Below are 19,523 nucleotides of genomic sequence, written 5' to 3'. Positions count from 1 at the left end.
TCCCTTCTAAGTCAAAATTCTGAGAGAGGTTTTTGTTTGTTTATTGCTAGGAGAGACTTATTTGTATGGGCTTTGCCCACTAAACTGTTCATTCTGTTCTACAGTGTCTAGATTTCTCAATGGGTCTGAAATATAAATTTACGTGTCATGTCTATCAAAGAAACGGCTTTCCCACTAGGGGATGTTCTTTGGGGGAAAGAGAAGCATTAAAAATGCCTATTTCTCCATCTAAGAAAAACACATCCCTTATGCTCTTCAAAAACGAAGTGGGAGAAAGGGTTCAGGCAGAAATCCCCGTGTTTGAATGTGAAGTGCGACAGCCACATCACATCGTCACCACACAGCCGCCCAAAGTCGTGCAAACTGGGTGAGCTTCCAAGTCGGCAGTTAGTCTGTCACTGAAGCATGACCAGTGCCTCGGCGACAACAAGCAAACAAGCGGCTGAGCATGTTAACATGATTTTATATCATTTCTGTTTGATGTGGATTGGGTAGAAAATCTGGGATGTGAGCCATGATGTAGATTTTCAAAATTGATTAGCATTTTCTGGACATTGGCAGCCATTTCTATGGCATTTCAGTGTGAGTTAAAATTGATTAGTGCTTTCAGAAAAATGTGTACCAAATTGCTGTGCAAATTGTGGTAGCTTCAAACAGGGGCTGATGACAGGATAACGGCGTATGATACGATATGAGATCCACGCGGCTGAGGCCACTCCAGGGAGACGAGATCTCGGAGGAGAGGGTGTAAATGGTTCTGTGCAGTTTTAGATTAGCTGTTGGTGCTTGTCCAACACTTAGCCTCCACTTGTGACAATGTGTAAAATGGGTTGCATGCTTATAGGAGAAAGGTTGTTTGGTTCTTTGTCATAACATTAATCATGGATAAGCTCATTTTGGCTAATGTGGAAACAATCTATACTTCTGCAGAAATTGCATTGTAAACAAAAAATTGTTGATATTCACCCTCTGTAAAGTTTCTGTGATTTTAAAGATTTGTCTTGACAAATATTCAACCAACTCCAGATCACTGTTAGTAGCGATTTTGCACTTCCTTCATTCCCTTCTTGTTTGCCATACTCAACCACAGTTCTTAAGAGTCACTGTGTCCCTTTTCTGTTACCAAACACAGACAGAAAGTTAAGAAATGAGTCATAGCAGGGCGCATCTCAGAAGAATGAGAACCTTCAAAGGTCAGCTTTTCTTGCTTGTCAATAGCTGACATTTAAGCATTTATTTCAGAAATTGCTGATAATGTTTTTTGAGATAGTGAAGAAGAATTGCTGTGTTGGTATGCAATTATGTCCATAATGAGATGCAAAAATGCAAATATGGAGGTACGTGCCAGTTCTTCAAAGTGCCTTTTGTCAGAATTGCAGGCACCATGAGACATTGATAGATACCATGTCACTACGCAGAGTTGGAGGGCTGATAGCTTTTAAAGAAGCGTCTATAATATGATATCTCTAGATGCTAATTAGCAGGAACCTTTAGTGATGATAAATGTAGAGGTCATTTGTTTTGTGTTGGTAAATTTTGACAACTTCATTGAACCAATTGTATCAATAGGATTTGTCGGTAGAAGCAGCAAACATCTTTATTCTCTTTAACATGCCATATCAAATGCATTGTATATTCATAAGTGTATCCATTAGAAGGCTACCTTGCAGGATTGATTTTTCAAAGTTCATTTAAAATGTAAATAAGAGTATAACCCATTAACTGACTCCATCAAGTACTTAAAAACTATTTGATATCTTTTCAATATATTATTTCCATCTTTGTATTCCATGCTTTTGTAAAGAAGAAAAATCAAAGAGATTATAGCTATGAAAATTACTGCATATATGAGTCATTCTAATTGTTAATCTGATGTAATTTTCAAGAATCACCAAGTAATTACAGCTTTGGAAATGGCATAGTGAAGAGGATATAAAGCAAACCCTTATTTCCAGAGCTTCCTTCTCCACAAGGATCTATCTTGAATTCTCACAATGGCACTAGAAAGTAGTAACTTGGAACAATGAATGATCTTGATTGACAAACCGCTTATATAGAGAGATGAAAGCTAAGACACGTGTTCAACAAATCTGCCCATGACTGTCCACTGGGTGCCATCCTCTGGCCAGATGTGGATGAATGCAACATAGCCATTCCCCTCAGGAGTCTTAGGGTTTAACAGGGAAGGCAGATATGAAAACAAATAATTATTTTACAAATGACAAGGGCCATATGTAGATACATGCAAGGGGCTATGAAGTTCTGAGGAAGGAGTCTCACTTCCCTTAACTAGGGAATCAGTTTGGGTTAATGATCTAGCTAGAAAGCAGAGTTCCGCGACATCAGGAACACTGTTTTGTCATCAGTTGTACCAACAGTACTGATCTATCCCACTGCCTGGCAGAGTAGATATTTAAAATTATAGGTAAGTAAGTGAATAATCAAAATGCTATTGAATAGTATGACTTGTATAGCCAGTATGGCTCAGCAGGAAAATAAACCAAAATTATACATTATTTTCTGGAAATAGAAGTGGAGTCAGAGAAATCTAGCTTAAAGTAATTTCTGAATTTACCTAATGAGCCGTGGCTGGCACAAGGTTCATGGTTAGCTGAAACTAATGCAAGATTTTGAGCTACTTTCCAGGGTGGAGTTACTCTGCTAAGCAAAAGTCAAGAAGCCACATCATATACAGAGCAAGTGAAGGAATTGTGGTTGTTTGACTAGGAACTGAAAAGAATTTGAAGGTCATAAGCGTAGTCTTCAGTGCTGTTTGAAGAAAGTTCTAATAGATGTCATTTAAATGAAAAGTTCCTTGTATTTTGTACATCCTCAATGGCTCAGACTTAGATCAGTGCATGGAAGCTTAAAGGGATTCTCTGGGGGTTCAGTGGTAAAGAATCCATTGCCAGTTCAGAGGATATAAAGGTTTGACCCCTGGGTTGGGAAGATCCCATGGAGGAGAGCATGGAAACCCACTTCAGTATTCTCGCCTGGAGAACTCCATGGATGGAGGAGCCTGGTGGGCTGCAGTCCATAGGGTCACAAAAAGTCGAACACGACAGAAGTGACTGAGCATGCATGTACATATGGACACATAAAAGAGAAAGATGCAGCATAGGAAAGATGGTTCTAAAGAGTTCTCTCCTACAGGAGGTGCAGTATTACAGAACGGATGGCCTTCTCTTAACCTGTCATGTAGGGGATTCAGATACTAGCGAGATGGTGGAAATCACTAGCTGATCTGCAAAGTCCTTTCCAACCCACAAGTGATATCAAATGATACAAAGTTATCAGCTGAGCTCAATGGTGATTTACGCTGTACTCTTACAAGAGTGAAGTCTGATATGAACTATTTCTAGGAAAGGCAAACCAAGTTTAGTACTCAAGACATGAATTCATTGAATATAGTATAATTGCCTACACTTCATAGACTAGTCACCTGGAATCTGGGATTGTAATGCATCATATACAATTATAAAAATAAGCCCTTTGGCCAGGTTTCGGCCATCATAGTTTTGGCCAAGTCTCTTTTTCCCCTAGCCCTTCTAACTCCATTCCCTCCCTTAACATCATTCACTTAAAATTACAGAATTGTTAATTCAGATACATACTGCTGGCTTTGAATATCTTTTATCTTGGAAAACTGGCAATGAGTCCTAAGTGTCTTGACTGCTAGTTCTTAGTTCTTGGATTTAAAACCCATTGAGTATTATTTTCCTTTCAGATGTTAGCTAAAGCTTCATTCACGCCATGACTGTCAGTTTTGGTAATATGCCAGCATTTTGGAGAATATACAGTCTGCAAAATATGGAATGGAGAATACATGTGCACCTAACATCCATTGAATTTTTTAAAAAACTATTTATCCTAATAACCCTATGTTCAGGACCAAGAGAGTAGTAAGGGCAAATATCCCATCAACAATAGGAATAGCTATGGGAATAAGAGGGGGAAAGGGATCTTAGGAGCAAGCAAAGGGGTTTGGTTTGTTTTTTTCTTTTTAAAATGATCCAGTTCCACTGGTAATTAGGAGTTAGTTTTCACATTCTGAACACTCAGATTTCTGACCGGCTGTCAGGGATGTTATAGTAATAAATTGTATGCTTTGGTCACTACTTGGGTAGAAAATTTCCATCTCAGAAAAAATGATACCTCAGCCATTGCATTTCAGGGTGATAATTGCACTTCTCAGGTGGTTAAGAAAAAGATTATATATACATAATAATTAAAAAGTTGTTCCCCAAGGGAATGGGACTGTCAGATACAGAACTCAAACATATGAAATGTTAGACTTATGGCTTGACCTTATTCCACTGTGTTCAGTGTTATAAATTCTAAGCACATTTATGCTTCAATATTTGGAGGTAACAATTTGAGGGTGTGTTAGGTGGAGAAAAGGTAGCATTTAGACTAGTGTATTAAACTACCCCTTTAATGACATAGCTGCTTCCCCTTATCACTTTAAGTGTCAGGCTATTAACACTCATAATTAATCAGCTCCATGCTCTCCTCTGCACTTTAGAGGCACATACGTAGGGGAGGGGAAGACTGATTTAGCTTCCCTACCCCATCTTGGGACAGGATTGAAAGAGGTTAGGTAAAACTGAGATTGAAATCCACAGATGTGTTACATTTGTTCCGTGTGTGTGCGTGCGCTCAGTCATGTCCAACTCTTTGTGATCCCATGGACTACAGCCTGCCGGGCTCCCCTGTTTGTGAAATTTTCCAGGCAAGAATACTGGAGTGGATTGCCATCTCCTTCTCTAGGGGATCTTCCTGACTCAGGGCATGAACCCTCATCTCTTGTGTCTTCTGCATAGACAAGCGGGTTCTTTACCTCTGCACCACCTGGGAAGCTCTCTATTTGGTCTACACGCTATTTTAGAAGTTTGAATTTTTCTGACTGTTAGTCTTAAAAAGTCTGGATTTCTGGAGTCTCTCGGTTATGGGGAGTGCTGAGGATTGAGGTGGTAATCAAACAGTCTAGGAAGACCTAGTCCACAGTCCTCCATGATCACGATTGACTGGAGCTGAGCCTTGACAGCTGCTTTGGAGCCCGTCTTGAGTCATGAGGGCATCGGTGTACCACAGTCTCCATTGAGTGTACATTATCCATGTCACTTCTGCTCCTCACCTGGCTCCAGCACAGATTTGAGTTCACACTTGACTTTGATTCCAAAGCAAGCCTTAACTCTGCCTGCATTTCATGAATCTAAAGAACACTGAAGTTCTCAATAGGATGGTAGAGCGGCTTGTGGCACGCGTTCTGTTGGAGACCCAAGCAAAGATCAGAAAGAAGTGATTCTTGTCTCAAGGAAGTCAGACCAGCTTGAGAATCAGATGTATAGAAAAATAAGGATGGAGTAGCATGTGACATGCATGTACAAAGCACTCTGGGCACCTCAGGAGGAGAGACTCAGTGCTACAAAGAAGCAGCAGCATCTGAAATGGACCTTGAAATCCAAACAGATGTTTTCTATGTGGAAGGAGCAAGAATGGCATCCCAGGGAGAGGAAACACTGTGAGAAATAGATGCTGATAGGGGCACAAGAGAATGGTGTGTTTGATGAACAGCTCTTCATGGGGGGAGAATGGGAGTTGGTGGGTGTTCGTGTGCTGGATCGTACCATGAAGTGTGGCATTTAACATTTATAAAAGGGCAGGGAAGGGTGACCTTGAGGATATTAAGCAGAGAAGTAACCCATTAGGTTTATCTTAAAAAAAAAATGCCTTTGTACAAGTTTTGACATACAGTTTCCTCCAAAGGTAAGCCATGCTAAGGACAAGAAGAAAGACTTCCCTTGGTTAGCAAGAGAACCTCAGTACCGTGTGCCCGCGTGACTTGGGAGGGTTTGCTTCCATGCAGCAGAGGTGTGTGTTGTTTTGCTTTTTCTTATGCCACACTGCATCCATGCACAGCCCTCCGAGTGCCATCAGGCGACTGCCAACGATGGCAATTCACGATATCAGTGCATAGGTACTCTCTTTGCCATTGCCATATGCTGCCCCTTGAACAATAAGAATAAACAGATGATGTGGAGTTCGTGTGCCGCTGCCAAGAGAATCAGCTGGGTTCCAAAGAACCCAGCCTGGGAATCTCATTAAAGCTCCGAGAGCACTTTGAAATTCAGCTTGAGGTGATCGCTTCAAATGAAAAAAATCACATGAGTGGTGATGGCATGCAGGCAGGAGAGCTGCATCCATCCGCCTGGCTTCCCTGAGAAGTGGCAGCCAGTTGGAGGAGGAATGATGTGACTCGGATGGTTTAAGGCAGTGGAATCGCGCCCACGTGGAAAGGGAGAACCAAGCTGCTGGTTAGCGGCGCGTGGAGACAGACTGGACTGGATGAAGCAAAGATGAGCGCAGAGCACATATTGTCTGACTCTGTGCCCGTCTGAGGGCATGGGCAGCCGTGCTCTGGATGGAGGCAGATGGCAAACGGCACCTGGAAGTGGCCCCGAGCAGTACCGTGGTGCTCACAGCTAAGTGCCGTTATGTGCAGCTTGCTGAGATGATGGGCTGCGTCATCCCTGTGGGTCCCAGACCTTCCTAGTTTTTTTGCAGCTTCCCTGGCAGGGACTCCGTTCGGTCACCTGATCCTCTGATTGTGCTGGTATTTGCAAAGGGAAAAGAGACCACAGCTCTGGTTTCTGGCCCACACTGCTCACATAACTTTTCTCATGCTCTGTTATTTCTTCCTTATTTGTCATCCCTGCTAAGCTGCCAGGTACTTGAGGGAGGCAACTTTATTTCTCATCTGTTTTCCCAAGGTCTGTGCTGTTCAAACTGGGGCGAAGGGGGCCTGGTGGTATGCCAAAGTGTATGCCGAAGTGGCCTGCACATCGGTGCTCAGTTGTGTCTGACTCCTTGGACTGCAACCCCGTGGACTGCAGCCCACCAGGCTCCTTTGTCCGTGGGATTTTTCCAAAAATACTGGAGTGGGTTGCTGTTTCCTACTCCAGGGGATCCAACTCACATCTCCTGCATCTCCTGCGTTGGCAGGTAGATTCTTTACCAGTGCTCCACCTGGGAAGCCCATGCCAAAGTGGGGATACCATTTTATGCAAATGTCTTGGAAACCAAGCATCTTATATTAAAATGTTTGGATGTATGTACAAGGGGCTTCCCAGGTGGTGCTAGTGGTAAGGTACCCACTTGCCAATGCGGGAGACATAAGAGATGTGGGTTCGATCCCTCAGTTGGGAAGATTCCTTAGAAGAGGGCATGGCAACCCACTCCAGTTTTCTTGCATAGAGAATCCCCATGGATAGGGTAACCTGGCAGGCTACAGTCCATTGGGTCACATAGAGTCAGACACAGCCGAAGTGACAGCACGCACAGTATGATTTAATGGCATACTGAAATGAAACAGATTTGCAAAATGTTTTAGCTTGGGTTGGGCTCATCCCTTAGACCTGGCTGGATCAGGGGAAGACTCATCCATGCCCCTCCTTTATTGGGAGTTCTTTCATAGGTCTAGAAGCAGCAATTAATTGTTTAGTACTTGCTTATAGAAAAAAAGGAGGAAGGAGGGAAAAGGTTAATCACACCCAATGCTTTTTAGGTAGTTGTCACCACATACATGTCTAGTTAAGGCCAAGTCAGTCATCAAGTCTTGGTGAGATCTGGATGGACCAGTAGGCCAGTTAGAAACTGTATTCTAATGATGTCAAACTAATCCCAAATATATCAACTTCAAAGGGGGCTGGGTAAGAAACATGAGTGGGGAGTCACATATTCATCTGTCCTATGGGTAAATGATGCCAGAGACTTGCTTTTGGAGGTCATTTTTTTCTCTAGGCAAATCAAATTTCATTAGATTAAAACCTTGGGAATGACTTGATTCATTAAGCACACTTTGAATGAATCCTGCACCTTCTATGAAAATGGATAGTAGGTAGCACTATTTTGCTAAGAAACCATTTACGGAACACTGTAGTTACTGATCTTAATTTCTTCACAGCCAAAATCCATGTATTAAGCCCCTAAGTATAAAAATATGATTGTTTAGGCTTTTGTTGTCAATCCACTCATTTAATAAAGATTTATTTTATTTGCTATATTTTAAATGGGGCTTCCCTGATAGGTCAGTTGTAAAGAATCCACCTGCAATGCAGGAGGCCCCAGTTCTATTCCTGGGTTTTGAAGATCTGCTGGAGAAGGGACAGGCTACCAACTCCAGTATTCTTGGGCTTCCCTTGTGGGTCAGCTGGTAAACAATCTGCCTGTAATGTGGGAGACTGGGATTTGATCCCTGGGAGGGGAAGATCCCCTGGAAAAGGGAAAGGCTACCCACTCCAGTATTCTGGCCTGGAGAATTCCGTGGACTGTATAGTTCATGGGGTGGCAGAGTCAGGCCTGACTGAATGACTTTCACTTTCACATATTTTAATCAATAAGTACACAAATAGCATCTTGAAAATATAGATGACTCAGGAGCAAACAGTGTATAACTATAAATGACCATTCCCTCATCTTGCACATCTGTTTTTGCATTATTCTCTAAAGAAGGGCTCAGTAGCTCCTCCCTGATGAGTGTGGGATCCTTGCATTCATCTGTCCTCATCTGAGACATAGAGCAAGACTGGATGACTTGTTTTGAGGGGGTGGAAACTGAAACACAAAGAAGGAAAACACCTTCATGTCCTAAATGCACTGGTTATCCTCAGATGAGATTTCCCCTCATTTTCTCTTTGCCTTCCCCGTCTTACATGTCTCAACACCAGAGTAGACCTAGTTCTGACATTTACTGGCCATGTAGGAATAGTGTGTCTTCTATAATGGCTATGGATATTCAATGAGATAAAGGAATCATGTGCAAGTCCTCAGTTCAGTGTTTATGAGAGTACAGAGTCAATGAGCATCACTGTGGCACACTCTTCCTTCAGGGATGATGTCCCCCAGGGATTGATCCTGGTCCCCTTTGCTTCCTTGTTTCTCCTAGGCTCCAACTTCAACTCCCAGTGCCAACAACCCCAGATCTGTGTCATCTTTATGACTACTCTTGAGGGCATTACCTCTGCTCTTTGATCAGCTGAGGACCAGAGCTGGAACCACTGATGTTATTTTAGGGAAAACAGTGATCTTCTTTGACAAATCTGCTCTTCATTCTTTTTCTCCACATTCTCCTTTCTAATGATATCAACTCCCCTCTCTAGCACCAGTCTCAAGGCCTGGGGCATCTTCTATGCCTTCCTTTGTCACCCCCCACAGTAAATCAGAGGACAGATATTATTAATTCTACATACTCTTCCCTCCCTCTGTCTGCACTTTCTAACTACAGTTCAACTGCTCTTCATTGTGGGTTGGCTTGGCTTATCATTAAAGCTGTCCTACTGGTTTCCCCTGCTTCTGATTGATTTTTTTCTCCTGACACAACTTCTATCAGGTTGGTGGTGTTTTCCAGTCATGCAGTCATGTCCCACTCTTTGCCACCCCGTGGACTGCAGCACACCGGGCTTCCCTGTCCTTCACCATCTCTTGGAGCTTGCTCAAACTCATGTCCATTGAGTTGGTGATGCCATCCAACCCTCTCATCCTCTGTCGTCCCCTTCTCCTCCTGCCTTCAATCTTTCCCAACATCAGGGTCTTTTCTAGTGAGTCAGTTCTTCGCATCAAGTGGCCAAAGTATTGGAGCTTCAGCTTCAGCGTCTGTCCTTTCAGTGAATATTCAGGGTTGGTTTCCTTTAGGATGGACTGGTTGGATCTCCTTGCAGTCCAAGGGACTCTCAGGAGTCTTTTCCAACACCACAGTTCAAAAACATCAGTCCTTCGGCTCTCAGCTTTCTTTATGGTCCAACTCTCAAATCCATACATGACCACTGGAAAAACCATAGCTTTGACTAGACGGACCTTTGCTGGCAAAGTAATGTTTCTGCTTTTTAATATGCTGTCTAAGTTTGTCATAGCTTTTCTTTCCAGGTTAAACTTCTTAAAACACAGCTTCTACCCACTGAGTCTCTGACAATATGTCATTTCCCACAGGTTAAGGCCAACCTTGTCTATGTGGCATTAAAGGCATCCATGCCTTTTCACCCACATTTCCACAATTTGGCCTTTCAGAATAAATACTCCTCATTCCCAACCCACCGTACTCTTTCTCCATATTTTTGCTCATGCCCGTCACTCCACAGGAAAGGCTCAACTCTCCCCACTTCTCTGGGAATCCTTCTAGTCTTCAAAGCCCCCTGAGATGCCACCCCTCCATCCATACTCCACTGATCCCCATTCCTAAGCTGAATAAATTTCAACAGGTGCTTAAGAAACATCAAGTAGATGACTAAAACAAATTAGTGAATAAACAAGTGAGTAAATTGAAGAATATCTCATCATATATCATAATGTTGTTAGCATAATCAACATGATGTCACACTCTAGATAACTCCTGCTGGGCCAAAAATGTAAACAATTCAGGAAAGACAGTAGGAAAAAAAAAATCAAGATTCAGTAGCCAAAGCAACAACAGTAACAAAAACCTATTTTCTTGATATTCGTTTTCTTAGAATCATGTTTTTAATGATTAGAAATTCACTTGTGAAATTATTCATGTCAAGATTTTATTTTGTCTATTGATTGACATATCTGTCTTTGTACCCAGATCATATTATCATGATTATGATAGCTCTATGGTAGGTTTTGAAATCAGATAATTTGTTTAACTTTTTCAAAATTATTTTGGCTCTCTAGGCATTGCATTTATTCTAATTTCTAATACTTAAACACATGTAATTTCCAGGATATATGAATGATGGGTTAGTAGACTCTGTTAACTATTAGAAGAATGGCCCTGTAAATTTTCTAAATGGGTGTGTTGACAAAAGCTGTTATTTTATATGTATATATATATACACACATATATATACACACACATATGTATATATATATATATATATATACACACACATATATGTATATGTGTACATATATAAATGTATGTATATAGCGCATGCATTGATGTATATGTTGCATTTGTGAAATATTGTATGTATGTATTGTATGTATGTATTCATACACTTTTTAAACAGTGAATTCTCTGCCTCCCTATAAATTGGTGGTCATTGGCACTCAGGACTCTGTGTAATGCCTGTTTTGTCCCAGCCCAGGCCGTTCTCTATGAGCTGGCCTCCCTCACTGCTGGTAGGTAACTATGTGATATATAACTTGCAAGCAGTCCTGCTGTTTGTTACTGGCAATTAATCTCTCTGGTGCCTTTCTTCCATTCAGACTAAGCCTTTATGTTCTAAATCCAGCTATTCTAACGCTCCCCACTTGTGCTGTGTAGAAAGACTCAGACTGGCAGATTATCGCAGGGCAGTTAAGCATGTAATTGCTCAAATGAGTTAAAATCCCTTCAAATATCTGTCTTTGTACCTCATCACACCACTTCACGGACTCAAATATTTGACAATTGATGAAGATAAACTAAAGGGGCCTTCATTAGCTACCAACCACCGTGACAAGCTTCTTTCAGCGAAAGGCTGGTGAATTTTGGAACTTATTATCTACTTAAAAACTGCAGGAAAGCAGAAAAATACTTCAGTGAACTTTAGAATAGAGAAAGCTAGACGCTTTCCATGGAAGCAGGGGTCAGGGGAAAAAAAAAAAAAACCCTCATGGTTTGCTAATCTAAAGCTGCACTTGTTAAAAATGTGGAGTAAGACGGGTAGGTGCACTTATCCAATAACGGAAGGGAAATATTATCACATTCTCATAGGCGCCATCATTAATGATCATGTGTTAAATTTAGAGGTAATTACAGAAATGGAGGGTGGGTGGCAGAAATCCAGGGCTGTGCAGAGGCTGATCTTAGTGTGTGGTTGCCGGCCTGCCAGGAGAGGTAGCCCCCGGCTCAAGGATGAATCAGGTGCTGTGATGAGTCGGTGTCTTGGGAAATGCATGGAACTTTGGCATAAAACCCAGCAAATCCTCTGACTTTCAGGGACCTCACTGCTCTGTACTAAGCTGTTCAGACCTGATGCCAAGAAAAACAGGTGCTAACATGACCAGCAGGCATTTAGGGTAGAGTAGATGCCGAATTTGAAGTGTGATGACCCTGCATCTTACCATTGTGAGATATTGGGCAAGTCACAGCTATATTTTCCCTATGTATAAGCTTACAAATTCATATTGTGTATGATATTTCTGTGAGGATTAAATGAGGGAGTGTTTGGTACATCATTGTTCATTAACTCATAAAATGGGGATATCTAGAATTTTGTGCTATATATTTTATAGTTAATGGGAACCTGCAAACTTTTTTCCTTAGATAATTGAGAAAAAAATCAATACTCTGAACATTAAGCATGAAAAAAAATGGTAGAAATGTATGAAACATTTTATTTTTTCAAGATTGGTTTTCATTAGCTTAGGGTGGCTGGGTTGCTCTGATCTCAGTAGTGGAATGAATGTTCTAGGTTTCCAAGCAGCGCCTGTGGCCATACTCACCCAAGAAGACTCACCTTGGCCACCGTTACCTTGGCCAGGAATTTTTCTCCTGGCTGGTTAAATAACATGACTGGCTAAAAACCAATAGTGATTGGATGTTTTTGAAAGAGTCTTGACTGTATGGAAATTCTTCTAGTGTTCTATTTTTGAATAGGATGTTAGCTTTTGTTTAGACATAATAGCTCTAATGAAACATTTAAGATATACAAGGAAGAAAATGATGACATTAAACCATTATTAACTTTTATAGAGGATAGGTACATTAAAAGACAAATTGTATAATCCTTCTGTTGCCACACATTTGTGTGTATATATACAAACACACATATACATTACATACACACATATACATGCACACACATTTATGTATTTGAACTGTAACAAAAGTTCAGCCATAGTTCTGATATTTTGTCTATATTGATGATTTGGTTCTGTTTGACCTTGGCCATTGGAAGGCTGAGGTTTCTGGAATGGCTATTTTCTAGCCGTAGTGTATAATTAATGATCAAATAGATTGCTATCGTATTTAACAAGTATAGGTAAAACATGTAAATAACAAAAACTGTTTCTCTCACCTTCTCCCTCTTCTCCCCAACCCTTGTCCATAAGTCTGTTCTCTATGTCTGCATCTCCATTGCTGCTCTGCGAACAGATTCATCAGTACCATTCTTCTAGATTCCATATTTATGCATTAATATATGATACTTGTTTTTCTCTTTCTGACTTACTTCACTCTGTATCACAGGCTCTAGATTGGGTGAGATAAATTGAGAGAGTAGCATGGATATGTATACATTAATACATATAAATAGATAGCCGATGGGAATTTGCTTTATGACTCAGGGAACTGGGGCTCTGTAATAACCTAGATGGATGGGGATGGGTGGGAGGTGGGAGGGAGATGGAAGAGAGAGGGACATATGTACACCTATGGTTAATTCATGTTGATGTATGACAGAAATCAAACCAATATTATAAACTAACCATCAGCAATTGCAAATAAATAAATATCAATAATAAAAACAAGATATGTATTTTGAACATATTGCTTTGTTTTGTTTTAATATTCAGTTTTTGTAGAGATAAGCGATCTGCATGCAACTCTAATGTTTTATTTTATATTTAATGGTGAAATAAAATCTTACTCATAAGAGTTGAATGATGCAATAATTAATTATTTAAAAGACTTATTTTACATGTAAAAATTAATATTTGCAACTTTTAATAAACTAGATTGATATTAAGTAAGTAAATTAGAATATTTGGGGGCCAAAATTGGTAACATTTTAATAAAAACAGAAATAAGACTAATAGGGATAAGATATGTAATGGTTCCAAACTTCATAGAATTCTTTTGGGCTAGAATTTATAACATTTAGGAATTATAAATGTTATAATTTATAGGAATTATAAATTATATTTTATATACTTCAGGAATTATACTTATATTTAGCTATTTAATTCCATTTAGGCCAAGATCTCCAAATAAAAGTATGTTTAGATAATTTGTCACATCTTGTTAGGATGGATTAAAAGCAGAATGTCAACTTGGCCAACTTCAGATTTCTCAGGAAAAATATTTTAAAGCTAGGTACGGTAATATTCACAATGAATCATCTTCATTTCAAATATAAAAAAGAACATAGAATATAAATGAAAAAGTAATCAAGATGCTGCTTCAGGTACCTCTAATGACCTCAGGTAGAAAAGCCTGTTTGGTATCACAAATGTGCAGTGTAGTGTCAAGTATGGTCTGGTTGCTGACAATCCTGAGAAATGACTGTTCTTACACCTTAATGTCATACTTGAAACTTGAGTCCAGAAGTTTTTAAATAACAGTATTAATATAAACATTTTAAAATAAATTTGCATAATCATTCTGTAACCTGTTGGTGTCGTGTAGCGTCAGTCTTGGCTTGGACCAGCTTATGTATTAACTATGCATGAGTGCATGCATGCTAAGTCACTTCAGTCATGTTGCAACTCTTTGTGACCCTATGGACTGTAGCCTGCCGGGCTCCTCTGTCCGTGGGCTTCTCCAGGGAAGAATACTGGAGTGGGTTGCCATGCCCTCTTCCATGGATTCCTGACTCAGGAATCAAACCCACTTTCTTACGCCTCCTGCATTGGCAGGTGGCTTCTTTACCACTAGCACCACCTGGGAAGCCCAACTATTAAAATGTATACATATAACAATATACATATAATAATGCCATGGTTTGACCACCTATTCTTTCTTTTTTTTCTTTAATCAAGTTTTATTCCTTTAGTTTAATCAAGAAAGAATCTGAATTTTTAAATTATTTCTTTGGGCATTTATTTAGGTCTTTAGTTTTAGTCATTTGATTTCTTAACACACTCCTGAGGGCTATACTCCTGACATAATAAAATTCTGTTATTTCATTTTTAATTTATATTATTTTTAATCACGAGTTGTGAGATTAGGTCTTAATTTGGTTTTCTATGCTGTCTTGTCAGTTACTTGAATCAAGGCTATTCTAGATTCAGAAAATGATATTTGGCACTCTACTCTTCTGGGCCAGGAAGAATGTTTCACACCATCATTTTAAGGAAGGTGTGAAAAATACAATAGAAAAGGAAAAATTGTACAACATGGACTTCATCAACATTAAAAATGTTTTCTCTACCAGAACCCACCTAACATGACGGAAAGACAAGCGGCAGACTGGGAATAAATATTTGCCAAACATATAGCTCACAGTGGAATAGTATCTAGAATAAAGAACTCAAAACCAGACAATTAAGAACAAATAATTCAATTAGAATTTGAGCAAAATATGCAAAGATACAATTCACTGCCACAGAGGATGTATAGGTGACAATTTAGCAGATGAAAAGTTGTTTATAATTATTAGGGAAATACAAATTAAAACCATGAGATACACTTTACTACACTTCTATCTGAATGGCTAAAATGAAAAATAAATGACAATACCAAATGCTTGTATGAATACAGAGAAACTGAATCACTAATAGGTGGGGAAATTTAAACTGGCATAGTTATATTTGAAAACACTTTGACATTTTCTTAGAAATCTAAACATTCAGTTATCATGTGACCCAGCAGTTACATTCAAAACATTCCAGAGGAGGAAAAACTATTATACAGAACCTGTGTATAAATGTTTATAGTAATTTTTTTCATAATATCCTAAATTTGAACAACCCAACAGGCAAATATTTCAACAAACTATGGTATGCTCATCCCATAGAATACTCCTCAGAAATGAGGGGAACAGTCTAGTGATACACAGACAGCCTGGATGAGCCTCCAGAGAATTATACTAAAAAAGAAATCCAGTGCCCACAGGTGTGGTCCCATTTATATAACATTCTTGAAATAACCAAACAATAGCAAGGGAGAAGAGAGAGTGCTTTCCAGAGTTTGGGAGGGGTTGGATACAGAAAGGAAGTGAGTGTGTCTGTAAAAGGGCAAGACAAGGAATCTGTGTGGTGATGGATCTGTATCTTAAATGTATCAATGTTAATCTCTTGGTTGTGCTATGGTTTGTAAGTTTTGCAAGATGCTAACAGTGGGAGAAATTGTGTGCAGAGTACAAAATCTGTCTTCATCATTTCTTACAACAGCATGCAAATCTGTAATTATCCCCAAATATAGTAGTTTAATTAAATGAAGGATGTCTAAAACAAAAATAGTAAAATAAAATGAAATAAAATAAAATGCATGAAAAATTAGTACAAGAATAAAAAAGAGGAATTGAGAGTGTATTATTATAAGATTCTTTTGATATGTTATTTGAAGATAAACTGTTATCAGTTAAATATGCATATTGTCAATCCTAGAGCAACCACTTTAAAAAAAGGTAATAGTGGTAGAAAAATGCAGTAAAATTTATTAGATAAAAATGAGGCTGGGAAAAAAAGGGTGAAAAGGAGCAACTAACAAGTAAATAAGCAGAAAACGCAAAGAATTAGGTAGATTTTAAAGTACTCTTTTATTAATTAAATTAAATATAAATGGTTTAGACATCCCAATTAAAAAGAAGATGTTATCATGTTGTATCAAAGAAGCAAGATACAACTCTGTTATCAATAGAAAAACCTACTTCAAATATAAAGTAATAGGCTAAAGGTAAAAAGGCTGGGGAAATGTAGTATATAAATCATAATCAGAGGAAATGGAAATGTTAATGTCAGACAAAATATACTTCATATAATGGAATATAGCAAGTGATAAAAGAGGAATTGACATAATAATGAGATTAATTCATCAAGAAGACATATATCAATCCTAACAACAAATCTCTAAAATACATGAAACAAAATTTCATGGAATTAAAACAAAAGGTATACCATATTCTGGGCCATAAAACAAACTTCAAAAATCTAAAGTAATTAAAATCATAAAAAGTATTTTCTTTGACCACAATATAAACTAAAAATCAATAATAGAGTCATACCTGAAAAATCTCCAAATAATTGAAAATTAGAAGGTAAATTAGAAAACACTGTGGCTAAAAATGAAAGCACAAATTCAACAAGAAAGAAACAAGTAACCAAGTCATAAAATGAGAATAAAATCTGAACCGACTCCTTATCAAATAAAATATACAGATGCAAGCATAGTGAAAGAAGATTAGCATCATCTGTCATTAAGAAATTATATATTTAAAAAATTATGAGATCCCATCATACACCTGTAAGAATGGTTCAAACCCCAAGCACACACAATATAAAATGCAAGCGAGGATGTGGGGCAACAAATACACTTCATTGTTAATAAGAGTGAGAATGGTACGGCCATTTGGAAGAGAGTTCAGCAGCTTCTTACAAAACTAAGCATCCTCTTACCAGATGATTCATCAGTCGTGCCCTTTCGTATTTATCCAAATGAGTTGACAGTTTACATCCACAGAAAAGCCTGCACACAGACATTTTTATATTTATTCATAGTCTCAAAAACTGAAAGCTACCAAGACATCTTTCATTGGTGAATGGAAAAATAGTCTGTGGTATATTCAATAATTGAATTTCAGTTAGTGATGAAAAGAAATGAACTATCAAGTCAGAGAAGACATGGAGGAACCTTCAATGCTTATTGCTAAAACTACCAACTATACTTCAAAAATGCAATAATTGAAACAGGGTGGGTACTGGCACAGAGGAGGCAATACAATAGGGGAAAAAGCTCTCTTCAATAAATGGTGTTGGGAAAACTGGACATCAGCATGAAAAAGAACGATGTGAATATTCTTTTCTCACACCATATACACATACTCAAAGTAGATTAAAGACTTAAGTAAGACTTAAGTGTAAGATCTCCATAGGCATTTTCCAAAGAAGACATGCAGATGGCCAACAGGCACATGAAAAGATGCTCAAGAACATAATCATCAGGGAGATGCAAATCAAAACTGCAATAAGATATCACCTCACACCTATCAGAATGGCTTTTGTCAAAACACAAGACAAAAAACAAGAGTTCATGAGAATGTGGAAAAAAGGGACCCTTACTACACTGTTGTTGGAAGTGTAGTGTTGCCCACTGTGGACAATAGTATAGAGTTTTCTCAGAAAACTAAGCATAGAACTCCTATGTGATCCAAAAATTCCTGGTATAGATCCAAAAAAAAAAAAAAAAAAAAAAACCCACAACTGTTAATTTGGTAAGACATATGCACCCTAATGTCCATAGCAACGCTATTTTATTTACAGTAACCAAGATATGGGAGAAGCTTGTGTCCACCAAAAGTTGAGTGGATAAAGATGTGGTACATATATATTGCTGCTGTTGTTCAATCACTAAGTTATGTCCAACTCTTTGCTAGCACATGGACCGCAGCAAGCCAGGCTTCCCTGTCCTTCACCACGTCTCAGAGTTGTATATGTGTGTGCATAGGTACTAAGTCACTTCGGTCATGTCCGATTCTTTGCGACCCTATGGACCATAGCCCTCCAGGCTCCTCTGTCCCTGGGATTCTCCTGGCAAGGATACTGGAGTGGGTTACCGTGCCCTCCTCCAGGGATCGTCCTGACCCAGAGATGGAACCTGTATCTCCTACGTCTTACACATTGGCAACCAGGTTCTTTACCACTAACACCACAGGTTCAATCTTGGGTCAGGAAGATCCCTGGAGGAGGGCATGGACAACCCACTCAAATATTCTTGCCAGGAGAATCCCATGGACAGAGGAGCTGGGCAGGCAACAGTCCGTGGGATCGCAAAAAGTCAGACATGACCGAAGCAACTTAGCATGCCCATGAAATGAAAAAAGAATCATCTTTTCAAAAAAGATGCTAAAACATTGGATATCAATGTGTATGCATATACAAATGTTTACTCAGACCTCATACTGTATACAAAAAATCAGCCCAAATCAAAATGGATCATATCCTCAAATGTAAAACCTAAAACTGTAAAACCTGAAGTACAAATAAGGAAGAAAGTTTTTGTAATCTTAGACAAATTTTTGAATGTAACAACAAAAAAACACAAATGATAGAAAAGGGTAAATTCCACTTTATTAAGAGTTCTTTATATAGCCTTCTTGAAGTCTTCTACCAGACAGGTGTTGTATGCACATTTTTCCAAGTCTGTGGCTATCTTTCCATTTACTTAACAGTGTATTTTTAAAATGTTTTATTTATTTATTTATTTTGCTAATTCTTTTTTTTTTTTTTATTAGTTGGAGGCTAATTACTTCACAACATTTCAGTGGGTTTTGGCTGATTCATATCAATGTATGACAAAACCCACTGAAATGTTGTGAAGTAATTAGCCTCCAACTAATAAAAAAAAAAAAAAAGAATTAGCAAAAAAAAAAAAAAAAACCGTTTTTAAAATACACTGTTAAGAAAATGGAAAGATAGCCACAGACTTGGAAAAATGTGCCTACAACACCTGTCTGGTAGAAGACTTCAAGAAGGCTATATAAAGAACTCTTAAAATAATAAGAAAAGAAATCTCTAATTAAGATTGAATGAAGGATTTATTTGGACACTTCACTAGTACATGGAATAATACACTGGTTCCAAATAGGAAAAGGAGTACATCAAGGCTATATATTGTCACCCTGTTTATTTAACTTATATGC

This window comes from Cervus elaphus, chromosome 13, assembly GCF_910594005.1.
Source record: "Cervus elaphus chromosome 13, mCerEla1.1, whole genome shotgun sequence".
Classification (NCBI taxonomy): Eukaryota; Metazoa; Chordata; class Mammalia; order Artiodactyla; family Cervidae; genus Cervus; species Cervus elaphus.
The sequence above is the reverse complement of the archived record's forward strand: the minus strand, read 5'-3'. Positions refer to the sequence as shown.